Source organism: Zalophus californianus, chromosome 5 (genome assembly GCF_009762305.2).
Source record: "Zalophus californianus isolate mZalCal1 chromosome 5, mZalCal1.pri.v2, whole genome shotgun sequence".
NCBI classification, from domain to species: domain Eukaryota; kingdom Metazoa; phylum Chordata; class Mammalia; order Carnivora; family Otariidae; genus Zalophus; species Zalophus californianus.
In genome coordinates, this window is record NC_045599.1 from 103,515,342 (window position 1) to 103,526,463 (window position 11,122).

Sequence of the window (11,122 nt, forward strand, 5' to 3'; positions counted from 1 at the left end):
CACAGGAGGGGGCTCTAAAAACCCCATGTTTACCACAAGATCCTGCCTCCTGGACTGAAAAATTAAATGTCAGAATGCAAAGAGAGAAAATGAAGGAGCAGCCGGGAGAAGCAGAGATGAGACCTAGAGAAAGAGGTCTGATTTTCAAGTACCTGGTTCCAGGCCATTCCAGAGGTCTGGCTTCCCTCCTGCCCTGAAACACCCTGTAGCTTCTGAGAGTCTTCTTTGAGTAAAGCTAGCTCTGGCTGGTTTCTGTTTCTGCAGAATGTCTGTTGATGCTGGAGAGCTGTCTTCAATCATTTGGTCTTGGTGGGAAGCAGAGAGCACCTCCCACTACAGAAGTGGGAAATGTCAGTCACTGGCTTTCCCAGTGTCCCTCGCAGCTGGGATGGTTAAGCACATGACCCAGGTTCAGCCAATGAGATGTGCATTTGCAGTGAAACAAGGCTGTGGAGAATTCATTTTACTGGGGTGGTGACAGCAACATTGTCCATCCCACGCTCCTAGGGGCAGTAGCACAAGCCTGGTTTGCTTGAGGACAGTGGCATCTATGCCAGACTGAGGCTGCGTCATCACAGAGACTGCTATTGTGACAGACACCTGAGCACCCTTGTCACTGCCCTTTATCTCGTGTCTGGTCTGTAGCTTGCCTGACATTTCTGTGAACCACCCAACATGATTTCAATAAATTCCTTTTCTGCTTAAGTCAGCAAATCGGTTTCTGTTACCGGCAACTAAGAACTCCAATGAATCCAGTTACTTTCCACAAGACTCGTAATTTAAGGAGCTCAGTGTTGGCCTGAGTTTTCGGTGTATATTTCTCGCCTTTCAACGACCCTTCTCCCCAGCCACTAATTAATACGTCTACTGAGCCCACACAGGGAGAGCAAGCCCTTGGGTGGAGAACCACCTGCTGCATCTTATATTTTGGTGCCCAAGTAAATGTTGCAATATCTGCTGCTGGCCCATGTCCCACCTTTGTGTGAATTAGGAAAAGGCATGGCCATCAGCTGGGATGCCCTGTGCAAGGAATGACCTGCGTGGCCTCGTGCAGAGGCCCAGGTGGCACATCTCTCCATGGCCCTGCTGGGCTGAGGCTGGCTGAAGTGGAGTGACAGAAGAATGTGCTAAGCACATGTTTAAAAAAATGGACAGGTCCTTCATTTGGTTTGGGCTCCATAGGAAAGTCAACTTAGAAGGCATAGGCTTCACAGAAGCTTGTAAGCTGAATGAAGCACAGAATTAGTGGCTTGCAAGTTGGAATGGATTCCCAGGGGAGTCTTAAAACACCCTGAATTTTATATAAAATGTGTGGGACATACATTTTTTTGGAGAGGAAGTCTATTTGTCATCAGCTTGTCTAAAGCCTCTGTGACCTACCTACCACACACACACACACACACACACACACACACACACACACACACACATTGTAACTCTACAACCACTGGTATGACCTAATCTTTCATTTTACAAATAAGGAAAGAAGAAACAGAAATGTTCAGAAAGGTCACAGAATTCACTAGTGGTCAAGTCAGAATGAAAATCCAGGTCCACAGCTTAAATAACAGAATTCTCTCTGCTTTAAGTAGCATTCACACAATCATGCCAACAAGGTGTCTTCATCGAGAGAGAATTCTCCCTGGTCTGGAATGTCCCAGAAGGGGTAGCAAGAGCTCATAGATAGGTGTCCCTGAGCCTGAGCAGTGCTGGTCTTCCAAACACCAGGCTCCTGGTGCCCCGGCCACCCTGTCCTCCCCCATCTGGCCTAGAACAGGCCTGCATTAGTGGTAGGCCAGATCAAGAGTAAACCCTGGCCCTCTACTATCCCCCGCCCACTCTCTCGTCCTATTCACACACTTGCAGGCACCTGTACCAAGGGGCCAGTCAGAGATGCAGAAAGCCTATAGGCTGGAAAGCCACAAGTCACTCAGCTAGTGCTTTAAAACAACAACAAAAATAAATAAATAACTTTTAATTTTTTTTTAGTCCGAAACCCACACAGATATGCTTGGCCCCCACATTACCATCAAGGCCACATGTGGATGGGACAACCTTGTACATTCACATTCACTTTTGTGGGACAAGGCCTTTTATCTTGGGTGCCTATAACATTCATTTCATTATATCAGCTTAAAAATATTGAGGACAGGGCCACCAAACAGCATCCCCCAATGGCTTATTTCTAGGATTTACCAATTCTGAATTACCACAACACACAGGAATAACTGCTAATATATGGGCCAGGCACTGTAGTAAGTAGCTGCATACATATTATAATTTCATCTTCACACTAAGGATAAATACAATTACCATCCCTATTTTATTGATAAGGAAGTAAGGCCAAAGAAGTAGCTTGGTTAAGGTCACAAAACTAGGAGACAGAGCAAGGATTTATATCCAGGTCTCATGGGTTCCAGATACTCAGCTCTTAGCTGCTCTGCAATGTTAGGCTAAATTTCCTCTCAGGAGAAAGTGTGCTGGTTGGGGTTTGTGAGAATCCTTGACTTTCTCCAGCGCCCTTCATCAAAAGTTCTAAGTACAAAGCAGAAAGGTGCTCCCATCTTCCAGTGAGCATGGGGCTTCAGAGAGTCTTCAACTATATCAGAGGAATTTCAGAGGTCTCTTCTAACCTTCTCAAGTTACAGGTGAGGACATAAAGAACCAGAGAGGGTAAGTGACATGTGCAGAACACACAGCTAGTGAATAGTCCCTTGACCCCAAGTCCAGGAAGTCACCTGCTGAACCAGTGTCCCAGAGCAGGAGAAATTTTGGCCTCTGTTGTATGGGAGATGATTTTAGGGACATACAGAGAAAAGTTTTAAATAATGTGGATTCTCTTAACTAATGAAAAAAATACCCCTTGACTTCTCTTTTACTCCTGATCAAGGAGAGTCTCAGTTACGTGTGAATATGTCGGCAACAGCTCTTTAGTACTTATTAAACTTCCCTTCTACAAAGAGAGAAGGGACCTTTGGTGGGAAACAAAGAATCAGCAAGAATGTAGCAACACTGTTTTATGTGTTTTTTTTTATAGCTCACCTATAATTATGCTAGGTGATACAAGTTTTCCATTTATACATTAATTTAAAGTTTCCATTTAAACATACGTATTTAGGTTAAAGAAAGGTTTGATCGATTTAAGGAAAAATATTAAACGAATACTGATCGCTTGTTATGATACAAAGTAACCTCGAAAACTTCAATGAAAATAAAACAAACGTGTTACTTCATAATCACTCTTTTAAAAAGCAAATGACAATAACTACAACTTTTAAGCATAGGACTCTAATCGTGCTGTGCTCACGTGACTAGAAATCTATCACACTAACTTGAGGTTCGGCCCCACACTCTGTGACTTCCTGTGTTTATAACCCCACCCTCACCCCTCACGGGCCCTCAGGGAGACCATCCCGCCACCCTGGGAGGAGTCTAACAGGACGCGATTGCGACGGGAGCAAGAAGCAGCCCCAAAGTCCCGGCGGGGCGGACGGACTGGGTGGGCGGCTCACAGCAACGGAAGGGATGTGCCGCCCCCTGGTGGACAGCTTGGAAAGTAGTGAGGCCAGTTTTTTTGTTTTCTGGTGTGTGTGTGTACAGAGGCAAACCTGAAATTCAATTGTTATGCAGTCCTCTCCTGTGTATTATATATAAGCGTACTTGTAAACATAGATCTGTACTGCCTTTGAATTTCACTTCAGGATAGTAAAGGGGGTTTTATGTCGGCTAAGACTGAGACCCACTGTCCTAGAAAAGTAAGACTCGCTCCCTACCGTTAGGGTTTACAGCCAGGGCTGATGAGCCCCTATGGCAGATTTCATTATACGAAGTGTTACTGCCTGCCTGACCAAACTGTCTCCGGTCTTCTTCTGTCCAAATCCTGCCTCCAACCAGGCCCAGATCTCCCTCACTCCAGCTCACAGCAATCACCCTCCTCTGTAATCAGCACACTTCTCTACAAAATTAATCAATCCTGGAGCCTCTTAATCCAGGATCACTGTTTAACTCTCCCTTCAGAGTACTTGGACTTGAACTAGCTCCATCACGATGGACATTACACCAGTTACCTACCCCATCAGAGCCTGGCTTTCCAGCTATTAAAAACACCCCTTGGTGTTGCTCTGACATTCCACTGGATGATTCACGGGAAGCACTTAGCATGGCCCTGGCATTGGGATAGATGCCTGATGATGTCTGGTGATGGTGGGGATAACCAACAGTATCCCTTCCACCACCAACCCATCTTCCCCAGTCTTATTTCAAGAAGTCTCAATAAGTATTGACTGATAAAAAACAGAGTCAAGATTTTCAGATAAAACTTACCACATCACCAAGCTGAGACTGTCCTGAAGACAAAATCTGCACTTGCCACGGAACTCAGCTAAAAGATTTCCAAATTAGAGAAAGCAGCAATGAATGAATAAGAAGGCAGGGGGCTCCCTCTCGTGGCCTGGTTACATTCTCTCAGGAGGAAAAGCGTATTCGGAAATGGAAAGCAGAGAATTTAGCGTAATTTTCAAGGAGAAGGACAAAGTCAAGTGTTAAACTGAGGCAGGAGGCAGTGATGCCTGAAAGCTACAAGTGGGAACTTACTGTCTCCTCAGCGGACCAGAGTGGATGACTTTATTATTTGACTTTATCCCACAGGATGTGGCTCACTCAAGGTCAGATCGTTAGTCAAGGACAGGGCTGGAAATTAAAACCAAAGGTGCCAACCACAAATCTGGAAATCTCTCCCCTGCTGGGCAGCAAAGCCCTCAGGAGTAAGAGCCATGACTTAATGCATTTTACATCCTTCACAGGACTTAGCACAGTCATGCATGTGATAGATATCTGAGCCATTATATAATGAAAGAGTAATCACTTATAAAATGATCATTCTGTGTCCAACACTATGCAAAGTACTATCAATAGATTATTCTATTTGCTGTTCATAATAACTGCATTGAGGTAGTCTACTTTACAGATAAGGAAACCAACTCTCAGGTTAAGTAACTTGCCTAAGATCATAAAGCCTGAGTTCACACCCAAGTGCACTAACTCCAGAGCCTGGTCTCTTATCTACTAAACCACTGGTTTTCAAACTGTTTGGTCTCAGGACTCCTTTATGCTTAAAAATTATTAAGGGCCAGGGGCACCTGCGTGACTCAGTCAGTTAAGCATCCAACTCTTGATTTTAGCTCAGGTCATGATCTCAGGATCTTGAGATCAAGCCCTTATGTCCAGCTCCTTGCTGGGCGTGGAGCCTGCATAAGATTCTCTCTCTGCCCCTCCAACCAGTTCTCACTCTCTCTCTCTAAAAAAAGAAAATTTATTAAGGACCACAAAGAGCTTTTGTTTATAAGGGTTATGGATATCAAAATTTATAGTATTAGAAATTTTTAATTTTTAAAGTCCATTTAGTTAATATATAGTATATTATTAGTTTCAGGGGTAGAAATTAGTGATTCATCCGTTGAATATAACACCCAGTGCTCATTATATCAAGTGCCTGCCTTAATAGGCATTAAGGCCTATTAAGGCACCCAATTACCACATCACCCCACCCAGCTCCCCTCCAGCAACACAGTTTGTTTCCTAGAGTTAAGTCTCTTATGGTTTGTCTCCCTTTCTGTTTTTATTTTATTTTTCCTTCCCTTCCTCTATGTTCATCTGTTTTGTTTCTTAAATTCCACGTATGAGTGAAATCATATAGTATTTGTCTTTCTCTGACTGACTTATTTCACTTAGCATAATACTTTCTAGTTCTACCCACACTGCTGCAAATAGCAAGATTTCATTCTTTTTGATGGCTGAGTAATATTCCATTAAATATAGTATTATATACAATTATATATTATATAATTATATGTATGTAATATGTATTTATATGTACATATATACATATGTATGCATATATGTATATATTATATAATTATATGTATGTAATATGTGTGTATTTATACATAATTATATATAATATGACATCTTTATTGATCTATTGACGGGTATCTGGGCTCTTTCCATATCTGGGCTATTGTGGATATTGCAGAAATTAAAATGGGAATTTCAAAAATATTTACTCATTGATTTAAACATTGCAATAGCCCTCCTAATATTATTATATTTTTATGAAAAATAACTCTATTTTCCCAGATTTAAAAAAAATATTTAGTGAGAAGACTGACATTATTTTACATTTTTATGGATTTCTTTATGATCTGACTTTAGAAAGACAGCCAGATTCTCTATCTGCTTCTGCATTCAATCTGCTGGGATATCTCACTTCATGTAACTTCTGCAAAACTTCACTGTCCACTTGTGAGAGAACAGGAATGCAAAGGGCAGATAACATCTTAGTATTATTACTGAAATAGTCTTGACCTCATGCACCCCTGAAAGGGCCTTGGGGAGCCCTGGGGTCTCGGGCTGCTCTCAGAGAAGCACCACTATCTATAGGGTAAATGAGCAAAAGGCCCTGTCTTCCTGAGAGTCACTTCTGCAGGGAGTTCATTCCACCTGAAACATTCCTAATGACTTCTCAACTGCTTTTTCTTCCTTTTTCCTTTTTTTCTCCATTCTTATTCTTTTCCTGCCAACTGCATGTCTTCTCAGTCAACTTTTTCTTCCTCCATGCCCTGGATGCAGCCTTTATATAATAAAGGGTGGTGATGAACCTCAAGACAGAATCCTACAAGCACTAAAGAGGGGCTGTTTTAATCTCAGATGCCTCAATCTAAAGACCAAGAAGTATAAGCTGTTAATTCCTATTAGTCCATTTCTAGGGAAAAGAACTTCTGAAATATCCTCACTCAAATTCACCCAGACTAAGAAACCTAGTATTGAGCAGTGATACTCCCATTTAGTTTTCACTAAGATAAAGAGGAGTTCTTAATAGCGGGTATACATCACACCTCAGGGGAACCTTGGCTCCCAGCTGCCAACCCTCCCCCTGGCCTCCTGTCAGCATCAGTGAAGAGGACGCCCCATCCACTGCCACCAGGGATCCTCACTGCTGCTTCCAGACCACTCTCCCTTTCTCTGCCCCAAAGTCCCAGCTCAGAACCTCATGTCATCAGACTATACTATCCATTGGCCTATCTTGTTGCAAAGACCTGAGTCACTCCCTTCCCTCCTTGGAGATTTCGGCTCCTAACTCAGTACCATTCTAACACCACTCCTTCATTCTGTTTCTTCCTTTCAGGACCCTGCTCTCAAAATTACTGGACAATTCTCCCATGAGCTTATCCTCCATGTGCCTGTCACTCATTCCTGTGGTCATCTGCTAGACATTATCACTACCAATAACTTCAAACTCTCCATAATCTGACCTTCAAGCACCAAAGTCTCCATCTTCCCAGCTCAACAATACCCTATTTCCAATAGTCTTTTACCCCCCCAGGGACCTACACTTAAAATCCAAACTCATTTTTTATGGCCTTCAATGTCCTACATGATTAGGCCCCTGCTACTTCTCTGGCATTGTCTCCTAACCCCCTATTACTCACTATGCTCCAGCCCCACTGACCTTCCGGCAATTCCTCAAACATGCCAAGTCCATTCCTACCTCAGGGCCTTTGCACTAGCTCTCGCTTATGCCTGGATAGTCCTACCCCTGGATATTCTCAGCCCTCTTTTCTCACTTCCTTCAAATCTTTGCTCAGAAGTACCTTCTCAATGAGGACCCCCATAATCTATTTAAAATCTCAACCCACCCATCCATCCACTCACCCATAGGACATTTCTCCTTCCCTACTTTATCTTTTCCATGGCACCCACCACTTTCTAGCATATGGTATACCTTACTATTATTTTGTAGATAGGTGGTGGTTTCTGGCTGAGGGCAGAGATTTTTATGTTTTGTTCAGTGCTATATCCTTAGTACCTAGAACAGTGCCTGGCACATAGGGACCACTCAATATTTTCTGTATGAATGAAGGGAATTGGATTGTGCAGATTCTGAAACAATAAAAAATAAGAGCTTATTAAGTCATCTAACACATACAATTGTAAATAACAAAGTACCTGCTTTCCCTCTCTTTACCCGACCATCCCTGTCAGCATCTCTCCACACAATCCTCAGCCCTCTGCCTCCACCTACAATGCAGGACGGAAAGACGATCTGTTTTACTGCTCTAGTTACATGCCCAGTTTTCAACCTACCAATCCAGAACACTGTGCTCAACTAGCTTTTGATCTTTCTAGGAAGATGAAGATGCTTCTTAACTATGTGCTCTCCCCTGACACCTCCGGGTTAGTCTCCCATAGTGCCCCCGATGGGCTTTGTCCCTTCCAGGGTCAGTGCAAGGGTGCAGGAAGCCAAAAACCAGCTGTGGCCTGGGCTCTGAGCAGCATACCGATGGCAGGCAGCTCCCACCTCTGCAGTGGCCCTGCAACATGGAGGGCAGGGATGGTACGTGCCATCACCATGGAAACCCCCTCCCACTCCTCAGGCACCAGAGGAAGGCAGCGCCTGCAGTCTGTTCCACTGTGTGCTCAGAGAAGTGGCTCGTCAATCCAACCCCTTCTTACAGGAAAAGAGGCCTCTTCATAAGGAGTGTAGTCACAGATCCTCCTGGGAGCCTGTGCATTCAGGAATACAGGCAGCCACTTTGCTGTCCAACTTCCTGCTGTAATTCAATCCCACAAACTGTCTGTCCCAGGCAGGGCTGTGGACTTGAAGGCTGCAAAGATAAACCACCCCGGGGCACCTGGGTGGCTCAGTTGGTTAAGCGACTGCCTTCGGCTCAGGTCATGATCCTGGAGTCCCGGGATCGAGTCCCACATTGGGCTCCCTGCTCAGCAGGGAGTCTGCTTCTCCCTCTGACTCTCCTCCCTCTCATGCTGTCTCTCATTCTCTCTCAAATAAATAAATAAAATCTTTAAAAAAAAAAAAAAAAGATAAACCACCCCTTAGTAAGCGCTTGCTCTAACTGGAGCAGAAGAATGGAAGATGGGCCACTGATTGCCCTGTTGCTTGAGCGCATGTGGCTAAGGTCTCCAAAAGTCATCACATACAGCATGTCCTAAAGTTAGCTCTGCGCTTGCTGAGAGAGGCAGAACGAAGCCACCAGGAGAGGAAAGGGGCCTAGGAAAGGAGGTGGTTAGCTTTTGGTGTCTGCAGGGAAGAGCCACGTCCACTGTGAAAGAAAGGGGTTCCTCCCCCTCCTGTGGCCAAGACTGGCTCCAAATGAACCACACCTGAGGACTGGGACCTGCGAGAAGGGGAGAATGGTATTTTGTCCTCCAGATGCATGCCTGTTGAGCTGCAGAAACTGTGGGCCTGCCTGGTGCTACCCACGGAGCCAAGCACAGTGAGACAGGGCTCTTAGGGGAGCATTCTGGGAGCCTAAGAATATGGTTCCTTTTTAGTCTTCTTACCAAACAACAGAGAGAAAATGAGGATCATTGGCATGTGGGGACTTGAACTTAAATATTGGTGGCTGCTCCTGGTCCAGAGATTTCTCACCTGCTGGAGTAGCCCAGGACTATAGGGCCTGAAGATCCTCAGATATGGTGTGCCCAGGAAACCTTCACCCCATGCCTGTTCTCCATGGCCCTCAAAGGGTATGAAAAGGACCCCAGTGGTTATTAAGGGAGGGGGTCCTGGACAACGCAGTAGGAAGCCCCACCCAGGAAAGGCATGGAAGAGGCATGGCTGCCATTCTCAGAGGGGTGGGAATCTCCAGCCATGTGGAAACACGCGGTCACACATGCCCCTACACAGAGTGGAGGCCACCAGCCCCTCACAGAGCCCAACACCCAGACCGAAGCCAGGACACGGCCCATAACCAACACGCAGCCTGTCACACGAGTACAGTCTCTGCTCCTTCCAGCTATCCTCCCTGGCGTTGGGCTGCAGGAGGCCCACAAGAGCCCAACATCTGCAGGGGAGAGAGGAGGTGTGTTCAGCACCCATGCTCCAGCCCCAGCTCTAGCCTGTGGGGGTGGGGAGGGGCGGAGGAGAAGAGCTTGCAATGAGTTTGAGACTGAAGTTTTAAAATGAATAAGACTGAGGCTTACCTTCTAAGTCAAAAATTGGTTTTAACCAAAAGGAACCAGAAAGCTATGGAATCTAGTAGGATGCTGTGAAGCATCCCCCACCACCCAGCATGGAGGAGAAGCTGTCAAAACATCATCATCGGTAGCAGTTACTAAAGAAAGAAAACGAGTCCCCATTTCCACTCTGTCGACTTGACCTTCTCTGCACACAGGCAGGCAGTACTGGGAGAACTCAAACAGGCCGGGAGCTGCCTTGCAGGGCAGGTGGGAAGCTGGCCCCCTGGGCTTGTGCTCTACCCCCACCTCTCTCTCTGGGGGAACCTGGGATAAAGCCAAAGTCCCTGGCCCTGACTCAGCACAATGCTAACAGTGGGCATGGTGCAGTCACTGGGCCTCTAGAACCTGGGTCTCCAGGGACGGATGACACATACCTTCATTTCAGTAAATACCTGAGCACCTACCGTGTGCCAGGCACAGGAATACAAGGGCACACAGCAGACCTGAACTGGCTCCCAGTGTAGCAGAAGAGCAGCCAGACAAAGGGGCAGACACAACTTAGCATGTGAAGTGCTAGGAGAAGTTTCAGTGTGTGGGGCAGAGCAAATAGGAGGGAATGTAGCCCCCTCTTTGGGGTATCAAGAAAGGCTTCTGGTCAGAGAATTAGCTCAGTGGAGAGCAAAAGGATGGATAGGTGTGAGCCAGCAAATCAGAAGAGCTTTCCAGGACAGGAATCATACTTCTTCACCCTAGGAGCCACCAGGCAGCCTTGGGAGTCACGTGGGCCTTCTCCTCAGGGCAGTGGGGTATCATTTAAACATGAAATGAGAGGGGCGCCTGGGTGGCTCAGTCGTTAAGTGTCTGCCTTTGGCTCAGGTCATGATCCCAGGGTCCTGGGATGGAACCCTGCATCAGGCTCCCTGCTCCGCGGGAAGCCTGCTTCTCCCTCTCCCACTCCCCCTGCTTGTGTTCCCTCTCTTGCTGTGTCTCTCTCTGTCAAATAAATAAGTAAAATCTTTAAAAAAAAAAAATGAAATGAGAAATGGTTGCTCAATGGGTACAGGCTTTTGCGGGGGGAAGGGTGAAAATGTTCTGAAAGTAGGTAGTGGTCATGTTCATACAACACTGTGAATGTCTTAAAAGC